The following is a 14,262-nucleotide window of genomic DNA, read 5'->3' as shown; positions in this document are numbered from 1 at the left end:
TTAATTTCAACATTGTTAAAAATGTGCCAAAACAGATGTGACCACAAGATTCCTTGATGTCGTAAATGCATGAATAATTTTTAGAGGTCAAGAAACATATATAAAAATTAGAAACAAGAGCCTGATCACGACAACTACATAACAAGGGAAAAACAACTGGCTTAAAGCCATATGTTTTTCATGGAGGAATTCGTTCATAATTAGGAAAGTTTACTGCCAGCAAGATAGCAGTGTCAGCTAATTTAGTGTTAACTCACTTGGCCTCAACAGATTACAGAATTAACAAGGTAAATTAGCTGCCATTTTATAAATTGTCCATATAATGCAATATTTTCCTAGCGACCATTTATCTTCGTGTTTGTTGGTGTTGGATCGTGTAAACTGTCCACAAAAATTCACTACACTAGCCTCTTATTTTTATTGGTGAACAAGAAGAAATGAACTATACTATACTTTGTGGCCTCTAGGGGGCATATCAGCACCCCAAATCCCCAGACACAAATGCACCACAACAGTCTCAGTTCAAATAAAGTGCTTTTAATTTAAACATGCAGGTCTCTTTTGTTCAGAGTACAGCACAACTCTTTCTCTTCTCTTTCTTCCTTTTCTTGAGTCGAGAGGAGGGTTTCCTTTTAACTTAAGATCCCCGGAAAACTTTGGTGCTTAAACTATTGCTCCATGGAAGCACTTCCAGCTCAGGCAGGACCACCACTGTCCTTGTAAGATGATTATTCAAGAGCTCACCCTGGCAGTGCCCACAGGACCCAGCAGGGCAGGCCCATGGGAACCGCAACTCCCATTCAGCCCTGCGGGCATTAATACTGAGGCTTACCAGATGGGATACTGCCATCCAGTGTATGGGGGGATGCCCTGCCTATAGTAGGCAGTTAGCCACAGGTTTCTGAGTCCATCCTGGATTCTGTTCAGTGGTTGTGAGGATGCCACTCCCATTGTGGCCACTGGAACATCCTTTCCCCTCTGTGTCCTGGCAAGAAAAAGACATATCACTCCCTCCCTGGCCTTCATTTATCAAAGCCTCCTGGCCAGGTAAGAGAGCAGTGTCCATACCAGCTGGGACACCGGTTCATCGATCACAACCTTAGCCTATTAACTTTGCTTTACAAATACACCCTGCAATACTCACCCCTGTGAACTCCAACAATGGGAGGCTGCACATTGAGGGTTCACAGCTCATGGTCTGTTTCTAGTTTTCCACAACTGAGTGGATTAACAAGGACTAACATTTTCATGCAGAACCCGGAATAGACAGGAATATCCCCTGATGCCTCGTCAATTTCTAGAGCCAGAAAACACAAAGTGGCTTCAATGAGACAATGGCAAACTTTATTTACGCTAAACCTGTGTTTATTTACAGAAAAATAAGTGTGTGAATAGTAAGAGTTAAAACAGATGAAAGCGTACAACCTGAACAATTTAATTCAAATAGCATGCAGTAAGCTTCACATCTGGTGGTCCACCTTGAGCAGTCTTTTCTTAAACCACAGGGGATGTCTGTGTGCATTGAGATCCCCTTCTTCATCATCTGTCTTTCTCTCACAAAAACCAACACTATCTCTCTTACGTGTCGTGTATCTCCTATGTGGTATGTATTTTTGTGTACTTATATTTTATTGTTGTCCCTGACATTTTTTAATTATTGTTTTTCATATTTTAAGTCTGCCTATATTACTTGCAATTTATGGGTGGAGCCCCTCAGGAGGCGGAGCCACCATGACATTACCATCTTTGAGCCCTCCCATTTGATTTGGTTATTTAGACCAAAGCAGACAGAGAGTTCAGATCAGGAGAACGTTGTGATTATCGAGAGCTCATTCTGTAAGTATTACTACAGCGGGGAAAATAAGTGTTGAACGCGCCAACATTTTTCTCGGTAAATCTATTTCTAATGGGGCTATTGACATGAAATTGTCACCAGATGTCGATAACAACTCAAGTAATCCACACATACAAAAAAATCAAAACATAATTTAAGTTATGTGTAATAAAATGGAATGATACAGGGAATACATTTTGAACACACTTACTGAAATTTATGTTATACTAGTTAATTACCCAGTGGCTTCGCTCACTGAGTGCAAGGGAAAAAAATTAAATGTAGTGTATATATTATTAAACAGTAAAACATTAACATTTTAAGAAGTAAAGATACACTGAGCACTACTGGAGTGGTTTGGGGTAAACAATATTTTAAAGGCACTATAGCACAACAGTTAAGTAGTACTAACAGTAGCTAAAATGTATTTGGATCATCTGTCGGTAGCAGATCCCTTTTGAAAGGCGCCACATGACTTCTGTGGTATAGAAATTACATTTTCTATGTGATCATCCAAATTAAATTCAGCGCCTCCCAGCGTCCACTTTGTTCTCACGACCCCTCGCCGCTGAACATGGTCTCGTCTTCACTTTGTTTACAGCTTGGCACAGTTAAAAAGTAGAAAGACGCAAAGCTGTTTTCCTCATCTCTTCTACTATCAAGTACTGCCAACTAAAAAAAAGTTACAATGGGGCAGTTTCCGCCACAGTCACGTGGACGAATAAATAAAACTTCTCTGTCAGAACGCGCCTGGTGATTGGTTCCTGTATTATGATATGTTCTGTGGTCATACGTAATTTCCATATCGCATTATCATAAGTAATTTCCGTTTTATACGTAATTTAAATATAGCGTGGTCATACGTAATTTACGTTTCAAATGCGAAAAGAATTTTATATGTATAGATTTAGTAGAAAAGTCTTTGTTGGTAACAGCTTCAAGACACCTCCTGTATGGAGAAACTCGTCACATGCATCACTCAGGTGTGATTTTGGCCCATTGTTCCACACAAACTGTCTTCAAATCTTAAAGGTCCTGGGGGTCTCTTCTATGAACTCTGATTTTCAGTTCTTTCTATCGATTTTCAATTGGATTCCAGTCGGGTGATTGACTTGGCCATTCTAGCAGCTTGATTTGCTTTCTTTGATACCAACTGAAAGTTTCCTTGGCTGTGTGTCTGCTGTCCTTGTCTTGTTGAAATGTCCCCCCCCATGTCCTCTTCAGTATCAAGTCAGTATCAGTACGGCAGCACATTGTTATCAAGAATGTCCCGCTCCATTTCTCCATTCATCCTTCCTTCAATTATATGAAGTCTGCCAGTATTTTGGGGTGTTTTCGGGGTAATGTGCAGTACCTTTTCTCCTCCAAACATGGTGTGTGCAGTGATATCCAATGAGTTCAGTTTTGGTCTCGTCTGACCAGACTCTATTCTCCCAGTATTTCTTTGGCTTGTCCAGATGTGGTGCAGCAAACTTTCAACGCTCTTCAATGTGGTTTTTCTTGAGCAGTGGAGTCTTGCACGGTGAGCATGCGTAGAGGCCATGGTGGTGGAATGCATTACTTATTGTTTTCTTGGACCTGCTAATTGAAGGTCTTTCTGAAACTCTCGACGAGTGGTCCTGGGCTCTTGGACGACTCTTCTGATTATTCTTTTGCCTCCTCTGTCAGAAATCTTGTGAGGAGCACTCGATCATGGCCGGTTTATGGTGAAGTGATGTTCTTTCCAATTCCAGATTAATGGTCCTCAGTGGAACATACAGAAATTTAGAAATCCGTCTGTCACCAATGCCATCAATAAGGTTGTGAAGGTCTTGAGAGAGCTCTTTGCTTTTACCCATCATGCTTCTTGTGTGACACCTTGGGAATGAGAAACCTTTTTATAGGCCATTAATTAGGACTAAACCAGCTGATATTCATTTGCACTGATAGGGGGCTATCACGATTGCTTTCTAAATACTAACAGATGTCAGGGGGTTTCATGGCTTTCCTGGCCTTTTTGCACCTCGTTTTCTTCATGTGTTCAATATTTTTTCCCTGTGTCATTCCACTTTATTGCACATAATTTATGGACTTACTTGTTTTGATTTCTTTGTATGTGTGTATTACTTGGGTTGTTACCAACATCTGGGTGAAAAGTTCATGTCAATAGCTCCATTAGAAATAGATTTTCTGAGAAAAACATTAACACGTTCAATACTTATTTTCCCGGCTGTATCTTCTTGCTGGATTCTCTGGTTTTTGATTGTTTCCCAGTATCTCTTTAGATTTTGTTATTGGATTACGTATTGGAATTTGTTTGCTTTTTTGAACATTTTGCTTGTATTTTTCTATTTTATTTGAATCAATCCTAATTTATAAAGATTCCTTGTCTCCCCTCCTGTGCACAAGCCAGGGGTTTATGGTAATCCTCTTCCTTGTGGGGCTTTTCCCTGATTTTCCCACATTTCTAGACATTTTGACTTTGTTTTTGGCATATTACTGGTCATAGACCTGAGTAAGCTGAACTCAGTGAGTCTCTAAGGCAGAGGTCCGTGAAGCCCCTGTCATGTGTCTTATATTTGGAAGTCTTACAACCATTTTGTAAAACTTCTATTCACAAAACTTCACTGTTTAGTCTCTCTCTCTCTCTCTCTTGAATCACACACTAAGTCGTTGTGTGTTTTCAAAACCTTTTCTTTTGTACAGTGTCCCTTGATCAGGTAACCCTTTTGGAAGATTACTAGCTCTCTTTTTCATTATTTATCTCCTTCCCCTTGGTAATATCTTTTGTAAATATAACATTAGCTTCCACTGTTATGCTGATGACACCCAGCTCTACCTCACTAGCAAACCTTACTGTTTCCTTCCCACCCTCCTCACTTATTGATTGTATAGCAGAAATCAAATCCCGGTTTTCTTCAAATTTTCTTAAATTAAATAGTGACAAAACTGAGTTTCTCCTCATTGGTATAAACATCAACATTATCCAAAACTGATCATTTTTCCTTTGTTATTGATAATTCCTCTGTCTCCCCTTCCCCACAGGTTAAGAGTCTGGCTGTCATCCTTGACAGTATTTTATCCTTTCAGTCCCACATCAATAACATCTCCTGGTCTGCGTATTTCCACTTGCGTAACATTAATCGTATTCGCCCTTCCGTCACTTCCCACACCACTGCTATCCTCGTTCATAGCCTTGTCACTTCTCGTCTGGATTATTGCAATCCCCTTTTCTTTCGTCTTTCTTGCAAATCTCTTTATAAGCTTCAACTGGTCCAGAATTCAGCTGCCAGCATCATTACTAGAACCCCCTCTACTCACCATATCACTCCTGTCTTGCAGCAGCTTCATTGGCTTCCAGTTAAGTTCCGCATTCAATTCAAAATTCTCCTGTTAACATTTAAGGCTCCCCACAACTTCGCCCCTCCATATCTGTCTGACCTCCTCCATGTTGCCATTCCCTCCCATACCTTTAGATCCTCTTCCTCCATCCACTTGACTGTCCCCTTCGTCCGTCTTACCACTATGAGGAACAGAGCAACTGAAACTCACTACCATCTGAGGTTAGAAATATTGATTCATTTTCACTTTTCAAATCTAAAATTAAAACTCATTTGTTTAAGACTGCTTTTTCTCTTTGATTACTATTGCTCTGTCTGATCTTAATTTTTGTATTTTAGTTTTGTTTATAATCTGTGTTTTATCTATTGTTCGGTGTCCTTGAGTGTTTCGAAAGGCGTCTACAAATAAATAAAATGTATTATTATTATTATTATTATTAGTCAACAGCCTAAAAGTTGCATCAGCTGATAATTTCACAGTGGTCTTGTTACTTGTCAGTGAGACCACTTTGATCATTACCAAAGCTAAATACAATTAGATTGTAACTAGAAGGTCCTCTCGATTTACCAGTTGAGCTTTAGGCAATGACCAAAAGGATGAGTTTGCTGGTGGAAGTGGCTGGAATGAGCTTTCTCCTCAGGGTGGCTGGGCTCTCTCTTAGAGATAGAGTGAGAAGTGCCGACATCCGGGAGAGATTTGGAGTGGAGCTGCTGACCCTCTGCATCGAGAGGAGCCAACTGAGATGACTCCAGTATCTGAAACATATACCTCCCGGATGCTTCCCTGTGGAGGTTTTACGGGCACGAACACTTGGCAGGAGACCAGGGCTTGCTAGGAGGATTATATCTCCCAAACCTTGGATTCCCACATTATGAGTTGGCTAGTGTGGCTGGGGAAAAGGACATTTGGGCCTCACTGTTGTGAATGTTGCCCCTGTAACCCTGCTTTGGATAAGCAGTACAGAATGAATAAATGAATGAATGAATAGAAGGCCCCAAGCACTTGTTTTGTAACTTCTTACAAGCACACGCTCACAGGTTATTTCATCTGAGCTCAAAGCTTGTACAATCTACTAGTCACAGCACTACTGTATATTACCCATCAGCCTATTAATCAGTCTATTTGCATACATCTCATTAGCCCTTCAGAGGTGCTTTTCCCCTCAAAAACACTTCAGGTATGTTAAGATTAGCATTTGTATTTTACTCTATTCATTTAAAAACTGCACCTCATCTAAATAATCCTTTACTCCTATATTAACACATCACACAAATGAAATATTACAAGTCATTTTTTTCAAACTGTAAAAAAGCATTATTTGTCCAACCCAATACAGTTGTATTTGTACAACCCCAACTCAGGAAAAGTTACTTAGGGATGTAAAATGCAACTAAAAACAGATAGCAGTGATTTCAAAATTCATCACACACTGTGTAAAGACAGGATATTTAAGCTTTAGTCTTTTCAGCAGTGTTTCTCAAAGATGAACAGAAGGGATTTGCATCTTTCACTCTCGACAGAGTATAACATAATTAAAAGATTCAAGGAATCAGAAGACACGTCAAGGGTGCAAGTCAAGCCCATGATCTCCGATCATTTCAGATGTCACTGCATCAGGAACTGTCATTCATCAATAAGTGACATAAACACATGGACTCTCACATGAGGTAACAGAGAACGCAGTGTGTAGTTATATCCACAGATGACAGCCCACAACTGCAGCTGTGTACATACGTAGAAAGCCATGTGTTAAGCAGCATCAACTCCTCCGGGCTCTGAGGCATCTGGGATGGGCAATCAGACATTAGAAATGTGTATTGTGGTTGGACAAGTCAACATTTCAGGTCTTTCTTTGGAAGAAATGCATGTCGTGTCCATCAGACCAAAGATGGAAAGGACCACCCAGACTGTTCCCAGCAAACATGCACATGGTGGCCTCCCGTGTGCAGGCCATGTGCAGTGTGGGCTTTGGAGGACTCGATTAACAACAACAACAACATTTATTTCTATAGCAGTTTCATACAACAATGTAGCTCAAATGCTTTATAAGATGACAAAAAGAAAGTGACAAGAGAAAACAATTAAGGTTAAGCAATAATATTAAAGAATAAATAACAACAAAACAAAGTAAGGTCAGATGGCTGGGAGGATGGAAAAAAATAATTAAAAAATAAAAAACACCACCTAGTCTGGAGAAATAAAAAAAAATCTGCAGGGGTTCCAAGGGCAAAAGACCACCCAGCCCCTACTGGGCATTCTACCTAAATCAAACCTCGTAGATTTCATGATTCATGTGATGGGATTTGATGAGTTGATCTCGTAGACGGCTTGAAACACTCGCCCATCCCATCATTACCGGGAGCTACATGTTGCCTTGATTAGGTGGTTGTGGTACAGCTCGCCACCATAGAAGAACCGGAAAAAAAAAAAACAGAGAATAGTAGAGAACAGTGCAAATTGTGAATCCCTGAAAAATATGATAATTCTATGCCCATACAGTCTATTTGAAATATATGGAAGCGTATTAGGGCCATGGAGAAGAAAAAAAAACAATAATCGATATGTTGACTTTATTCTCGACATTTCCACTTTAATCTTGACGCTTATGACGAGAATAAAGTCGACATGTTGACTTTATTCTCGACATTTCCACTTTAATCTCAACGCTTATGTCTGTGGCCCTAATAAGCTTCCATAGAAATACAACTGAATAGTAGCTACGACAATGCCAAATTAAAATAATGAGTTTTTAGCCACTTTTTTATTTTTAATGTTCCACAGTATTAGCCTGGCGAATTTCTGTTGGTAAAGTATCCCAAATTTTAGATGCTGTGAAGAAAAGAGAGCAGAGAGACAGATTAAGGGTTGGGGAAACTCCCCCATATACTCTCGGTGAACCATTAAAGTCACTGTATTGTACAGAGTGGTCAAAGTTTTAATATACATTCGACAAGCATGTCAGAAAGATGGCTGAATTTATGATGGATGAACCGGAAAGGAGGGAAAGAGAGGAGATGACATGAACAGAGGGTGATGGAGGTAATGTCATCAAGGAGGGACAGGTCGATTGCGGAAGTTCTTTCCATGACGGGATTGTGTTTTGGCATAGAATTCACATACCGGGATGTGTTTGGTCTTCGTTTTTTCTGGTGAGATAAAGAGAGAAAAATCAGTACGCCGTCTTAGATCCCTGTCCGGTGAGTTTTCTCGTTGCATCGGTCCCTTTGGCTGCCCCCTAATCATACGTGTGTGACAAAGCATAACTGCAAAAGGCCTCCCCATCACTTCTTTCAGGTTGGACCTTGGAAATATAAGCAGACCACCAACTGAAGATCTAAGGTTACAACTTGGAGTGTAGGGGGACAGGCATTTCAAAATATAGGAGGTAGCAGACTATTTCATGCTTTATTCACCATTAGTAGTATTTTCAAGTCATTTCTGAATGATACAGGTAACCAATGTAATGACACTAAAACTGGTGATGTGCTCAAATTTCTTTAGTTGAAATCCGAGCACATTTCTCCAGGTTTTGATGTCACTACACTGCTTACCTGTGTCATTCAGAATTGACTTTAAAATACTGCTTATGTTTTACTAAGCCTTAAATAATCTCGCTCCATCTTATATATCGGAATGTCTGACATCTTATATTTCAAATCGTAACCTTAGATCTTCAAATGAGTGTCTGCTTAGAATTCCAAGAGCTAAACTTAAAAGAAGTGGTGAGGCGGGCGGCCTTCTGCTGTTATGCACCTAAAATCTGGAATAGCTGACCAATAGGAATTCGCCAGGCTAATACAGTGGAGCACTTTAAAAAACTACTAAAAACACATTACTTTAACATGGCTTTCTCATAACTTCATTTTAGTTTAATCCTGATGCTCTGTATATTCAATTATTTATCATAGCTACTTATGGTGGCTCTAAAATCCGTACTAACCCCAACTCTCTCTTCTGTTTCTTTTCACCTACTCAAAGCACCGTGATGTTCCTACATTGATGGATTAAAAGCCAGAAGTCTACATGACCATCATCATCAAGTCCTTCCGTGAGAACCCTTAAATACAAAGAGGACTGTTCATTTATGTTAGGTAGAATGTCCAGAGGGAGCTGGGTGGTCTCGTGGTCTGGAACCCCTGCAGATTTTTTTTTCTCCAGTCGTCTGGAGTTTTTTTGTTTTTTCTGTCCTCCCTGGCCATCGGACCTTACTCTTATTCTATGTTAATTAGTGTTGTCTTATTTTAATTCTTATTTTGTCTTTTTTTTTTTTCTCTCTTTTCTTCATCATGTAAAGCACTTTGAGCTACTGTGAATCTTGTAAATTTCCCCTTGGGATTAATAAAGTATCTATCTATCTATCTATCTATCTATCTATCTATCTATCTATCTATCTATCTATCTATCTATCTATCTATCTATCTATCTATCTATCTATCTATCTATCTATCTATCTATCTATCTATCTATCTATCTATCTATCTATCTATCTATCTATCTATCTATCTATCTGTTGGTGAAGAAAGATTCACTGATCTTGAATTTGCTGACGATGCTGTGATCTTCACAGAGTCAAAGGAGGCTCTGATCAGGTCACTAGAGAGACTGAGCGAGGAGTCTGAGTGTCTGGGCTGGTGAGTGTCCTGAATACAAGCCAAGAGCCAGGCATTTAATGACCTCTTGGGCACAGCCATCAGCAGTGTGTCTGTCTGCAGAGAGAGTGTTGACCTCATCGAGAGGTTTACTTACCTCGACAGTGACATTCAGTGGATGCGGACCTGAGAAAGACAAGGCATTGTGAGGCCTGGACTTTGGGGGAGTTTTGGGGTTGTGTGTGCACTTTGTAAACGTGTGTTGGGTGAACCATCGGTGTCCGCCTGTCTGTGTCCAGGCCAGTTACCACACCGTGTTTGCCAATCACTCAGATTTCTGTTTTGCCCTTATTTAGTTTGAGAAGGTTACTACTCATCCTTTTGGAAATACTGCTAAGACATCAGATCAGAGGGTCAAGAGCATCAGGGTCATCAGGTGCTAGCAGTAAGTAAAGCTGTGTGTCATCTGCATAGCTGTGGTAGCTCACCTTGTGCTTTGAGGTAATTGGACTTAATGGAAGCAGATAGACTGAAAAGAGCAGTGGACCCAAAATAGATGTTTATGGTACACCATGTACAATATCAGGGGTCTCCGAAGTACAATCACCACAACTAACAAAGAATCTTCGACCTGTTAAGTAAGACTGAGGCCCACCCACTGACTAAGGAGATTTATAAGAATACTGTGATCAATGGTGTCAAATGCTGCACTCAAGTCTCACAGAACAAGAACAAATAGACGGCCTCTGTCCACAATAACAAGTCATTTACTATTTTAACCAGTGAAGTTTCTGTACTGTGATTTGTTCTAAGACCTGACTGAAGCTTGTCAAGAATAGAATGTTTATTGAAGTAATCACTGTGCTGCCTTTTCTAGAACTTTACTTAAGAAACACAGTTTAGAAATTGGTCTAAAATTGTCAAAGACAGAGGAGTCGAGATGATTTTTCTTGAGTAAGGGTTTAACAACTGCAGTCTTAAGACAGTCAGGGAAGACCACCGTATCTAAGGATGAGTTCACTATGTCAGGCACACTATCAATTAGCACATCGGACACTCCTTCTAAAATACCCTGCAGTTACTGGGTCAAGGACGCAGTTGGAAGGTTTTAGCTGAGGAATCAATCTGCGTAGTTTGGGTCGATCTATTCCAGTGAAAAAATTGAACTCGCTTAAAAGGGCTCGCTGGGATTCAATTAGATTAATTTTGCAGGTTGTACTATATTATTTCTAATATCATTTATTTGGTGTTTAAAGCCTCACCAGTTCACTAGTAGTTTTTAGGAGGCATTTTGGTTTAAAAGACATTCAATAGTTGAAAATAAAACTTCCAGATTACCAGAATTATCTATACTAATAAAAGGCAAAGCCCTCACTGACTCACTGACTGACTGACTGACTCATCACTAATTCTCCAACTTCCCGTGTAGGTGGAAGGCTGAAATTTGGCAGGCTCATTCCTTACATCTTATTTACAAAAGTTAGGTAGGTTTCATTTTGAAATTCTACGCGTAATGGTCATAACTGGAACCTCTTTTTTGTCCGTATACTGTAATAGAGTGCACCTCCATGGCCGTGGGAGGCGGAGTTGCGTATCGCGTCATCACGCCACCCACGTAATCACGTGAACTGACTGTGAACGCAGTACGAGAAACTTTGTGCCAGGTCTTAGCTAACATTAAATAAAGCCGTGGACATCGCAACATCACACAAGAGAGCGGCTCACGTGAACATATGAAGCGACTGACGCATACAGACATATTCATGAGTGCAGGTACTTTGGAAACAAAGCACCGTGTAAACCTAAAGTTTAAATTAAGTTCATAGACCAACAAAAGGTTGCCATTGATTTGAGGCAAGATTGCTTTTCTCCTGTACAACTATTCGTTGCATTCTCAACAGTAAGCTTGCACAGCTTGGTCATATTACAACCGGAGTTCTGAACTAACAACGTGGTATACAAAGAGAACTATAACAATCGTAATAAACGAACAAAAAAACAGCGGAGAACCCGTGGATTAAATAAAAAGGCTGCTTCCTTGGCGAAGCAAGGAAAAAGGAAGACCTTATATGGCGTTCGTTTATTAAACAGCGGAAAAGCTGTGTAAACGCTGCTTCACAAAAAAACAGCAGAGCGCCTTATATGAGCAGGCAGTCAGCTATAGAATGGAATCAATAAATAACTATAATCGTAATAAACGAACAAAAAATAGCGGAGAATCCGCGGACTACATAAAGGAAATGGGTACCTGAACAGAAAAGTGAGTCTCAAATAGCTACACAATAACTATAACAATCATAATAAATGAACAATAAAAGAATACAGAACCGCTAAGCAAGGAGAAAGGACGGCCTTATATGGCGTTCGTTTATAAAACAGCGGAGAGGCTGTGTAAAGGCAGCTTCACAAAAAAACAGATCCTTAACAAATTGTTATTGGTATATTTTCCCTCAATTTAAAAAGGTTTTCTTTTCTTCTTAATAAAAATTTAAAAGCACTACTTCGCCGCTGTGAAGCGCAGGGATTTGGCTCTCTCTCTATATATATATATATATACTGTATATATATCTGAATGTATGTATGTATATATGTATGTCTATATATATATATATATATATATATATATATATATATATATATATATATTTGTAGATATGTATATATATGTTGTGATACGCAGCCCGGACACACACAGACGGACACCATATTATAGTCCACCACATGTTTATTAAACATAATAAATAAAGTAAAGTGCACAAACCCAGTGCACAAAACACCAATCACCCCTTCAAAGTCCTGGCCACAACAATGCCTTTCACAGTCTCTGGTCCGCCTCCACTCCTCTCCACCACGCTTCGTCTTCTTCCTCCCGACTCTCGCTCCTGACTGGAGGGAGGCGGCCCCTTTTATGTGCCCCGGATGGGCTCCAGGTGCATCCTCAGGACTTCCGTAGCCACACCCCTGTGTGGCGGAAGCTCCCAAGGAGAAGCCGGAAGTCCACCGGGTGCCCTCAAATCTCTTCCCCCCAGCACTTCCCGGTGTGGCGGAAGTACTGAGGGACAATGTTCCCAAGGCATCGGGGCGCCCCCTGGCGGTGACCACGGGCCCCTACAGGGTTGAGCTTCTAAGCTCCGTACCCGTGGTCCCCAAAGCCACCAGGGAGGACGCCCCCTCGTGTCCTGGAGGAGGCACAAGCCCTCCTCCACTCCTCCTAGGCGTCCCGGCCGGGCATGGACACCCGCCGGGCACCACAATGTGTATATATATGTAGATATTTATATTTATATGTGTATATATATGTAGATATGTATATACAGTATATATGTAGATATGTAAATATGTATATGTGTATATATATGTGTCTGTATGTGCATATAAACAGTATATAGATGTGTGTATGTATGTATGTATGTATGTGTGTATATGTATCTATAATAATAAAAGGCAAAGCCCTCACTGACTGACTCACTCACTGACTCACTCATCACTAATTCTCCAACTTCCCGTGTAGGTGGAAGGCTGAAATTTGGCAGGCTCATTCCTTACAGCTTACTTACAAAAGTTAGGCAGGTTTCATTTCGAAATTCAAAGCGTAATGGTCATAACTGAACATATTTTTTGTCCATACACTGTAATGGAGGAGGCGGAGTCACGTATCGCGTCATCACGCCTCCTACGTAATCACGTGAACTAAAAACAAGGAAGACATTTACAGCACGAGTCACACGCGGGAACGAAGGTAAATTACGTTAATTTTTGACTGTCTTTTAATACTGTGTGAGCATACATATTAACACATGTGCAATTAAACGTGTGCATTTACGGGGTGATTTCTCAGACTTAAAAGCTCACCTTTTATCAAACGCGGGAAGAAAGGTAACTGACGTTGTTCACTGTCTTTTAATACTGTGTAACCATACATATTAACACATGTCCAATTAAACGTGTGCATTTACGGGGTGATTTCTCAGGCTTAAAAGCTCGCCTTTTACTAAAAAGGTAAATGCAAAACTATTTTCAACCAGTTTATTGAAACGCTCCCGTTAAGGATTGCAATAACATATTCGCGAGATAAAAGAACGAAGTAGGGGGAAATGGAGGAACAGCCGCAAACAGCGAAGAGCAAAAAATTAATTAAACAATTGACAACAGAGCGAGTTAAGCATACAAGCATGTTCATAAGGGAAACAAAGCACGGTGTAAAACGTAACTTTAAATTAAGTTAATAGAAATGCTCCCGCTGCGGATTGCAATAACATATTCGCGAGATAAAAGTTTAATGAGAAGACACGAGGTATAAACGAAGCACACGCCGTGGCGCAACGTTAGGGGCAACACTTTCAACCATTCTATGATCTGCTTCTCGCAACTGAAAGACGGCACATGGCGGATGTTAGCCGACTTGCTGACCGCAACGTTAGGGGCTTCAACTATGGCGCTGACGCAACATCTCAGTGCCAACACTTTGCAGACTGTACTTAAAAGACACGCCCTCCTCACTGGACAGTTAAAAACACC

Source organism: Erpetoichthys calabaricus, chromosome 3 (genome assembly GCF_900747795.2).
Source record: "Erpetoichthys calabaricus chromosome 3, fErpCal1.3, whole genome shotgun sequence".
NCBI classification, from domain to species: domain Eukaryota; kingdom Metazoa; phylum Chordata; class Cladistia; order Polypteriformes; family Polypteridae; genus Erpetoichthys; species Erpetoichthys calabaricus.
The sequence above is the reverse complement of the archived record's forward strand: the minus strand, read 5'-3'. Positions refer to the sequence as shown.